Raw genomic sequence first — 2,070 nt, 5'->3', positions numbered from 1 at the left:
GTGATGCTTTGTTCCGAGCATACGCCGGTCTCTTAGGGCATGGCTACACTAGGGAGTCATTTCGAAATAGCATCCCTTATTTTGAAATAACAAAATAAGTGTCCACACGACCGAGCCTGCTATTTCAAAATAAAGGGCTTGTTATTTCAAAATAATGACTCCTGCTTGTGCAGTGGAATAGCGCTATTTCGAAATTGTTATTTTGGGAGTTATTATTTCAGAATAACGTATTTCAAAATAACCCCCTAGTGTGGATTTCCCTAACTGTGGGGACCAGGAAGAAATTTAAAATAATTCTGGACATAGTTGTCCACAACTATGGGCTCCTTGCCATTTCCTCTGCAGCAGATGTTGGTAGCCAGGTTCAGAGACAGGATACTGAGCTAGCTGGACTCGGGTCTGATCCATTCTCGCAGTTCTATGTTTGTATTTGCACTTTATAACATGCCAGATCCAAAGCCCATTGAAGTCAATGGACATTTTTCCATGATTGCCAATGGGTGTTAGAGCCTAAAACCAATGAGTGATATTAGACAGGTTATTTTTACTTTGACAGGTTAGTCAGTTTCACTCTCTGGTTCTCAGCCACAATCCTGTTGCTTTCATAGTGCCACGGGATTGTTCAGCTCCAATGTCTGGGCCCCTGCCCCCCAGCCTCACTGAGCCGTGCAAGGGATGATGGTCGTGAAACATTTTCTCTTCCTTTCTGAGGTCTTTGTGGCGATGTCTATTCTTTTATTTTAATCAAAACAAAACCTGAAAGGTTAGGGCCTAAAGTAAGTCGCGCCTCCTTTGAAATCTCTTGTGGGTTTTACTTCCATTAAACAATTCCTCCCGTATTGGCTCAGCGTGGAGAAGTTTCTTTCTTTCTTTCCTTTTTTTTTTAAATAAAGCATCTCAGATCTCTAAGTTGCAACTCATCTCACACCTAAGCGAAATTGTGTTTTGCACAAGCCTTTCAGCTGTTTTCTCAATCTCTTCTCTGTCTCATTCGCAATTCAGTCAGTTGCTATAGGTATGTTTTAATCCCCAGCATGGTAGATTTTAATTAGTCTTTGTACAGATGGCCAATTAACATTCATTACTTTTGCCTTGAGCGATTAATTATGAGTTTGGATAGAAAGGGAGACAGAGACAGAGGAAAGATGGGCAGGTGAATTTAAAAAAAAAAGAGGATTTTAATCAGAGTTTGGGTTTTCGTTTTTGTGCAGTGAAAGAGAAGAGAAGGAAAGCAGCCACTGACTGCATCACTTCCCACCCCGGAGTGAAGGAGATGGGCTTGAACTACAGACCCAAACCCACTTAGCCTCACTGTTGCTATCATTGGACTCGAAAGCCCGTTGCTGGTGCACCAATTAAATGCTAATTGAGCCACTTAGTCTAGAGCTGGTGAGATTGTTGCTGAAGCTTGGGAGGGGCAAAGGAAGCGTAAAACCGGATTGACAACTGATTCCTGAGGGATTTAGGAGGTCTCTGGAGGCCTAGTGTGAAAGGCACATCATGGACTGGAAGTTCTTGGCTGGCACCTATCGAACTGCTGTTATTAAAACAGGGCCAGGACAGGTTGAAAATAGGCAACCTTTTAGGACAAATAACTGATGTTTTGCACATCCATAGCACTTTCTGTCTGAGGATCTCAAAGCAATTTATAAATATTAATGAACATAGCCTAACAAACGTCCGGTGGGGCTCTGAGAGCACAGAGACATAAAATAATCTGCCCATGGTCACTAAAGGAGTCGGTGAGAGACCCAAGAACTGAACTCAGATATCCTGACTCTTATACCTTAACTACAAGACCATGTTCCCTCTGAAAGAGTTGTATTAGGGGGCAAGGCTTAGTTTACACCATAGCATGACATCATACCATTTCGCCGCCTCAGGAAAGTGTAGAAAAGTGATAAGGGAAGCAAAGTGACACAAGGAGACACATATGGCAGGAAGAATGAAGGACAAGGAGGAGTTGTTTTAAAGTATATTAGGAATAAAAAGCAATCCTGACAAGTGTGTTGGTCCATAGCTAGAAGGATAAGTAGAATTGTCAATAATAACACAGAAAAGGCAAAAGTA

The sequence above is a fragment of the Pelodiscus sinensis genome, chromosome 5 (genome assembly GCF_049634645.1).
Source record: "Pelodiscus sinensis isolate JC-2024 chromosome 5, ASM4963464v1, whole genome shotgun sequence".
In the NCBI taxonomy this organism is placed as follows: Eukaryota; Metazoa; Chordata; order Testudines; family Trionychidae; genus Pelodiscus; species Pelodiscus sinensis.
Note: the sequence above shows the minus strand (reverse complement) of the source record.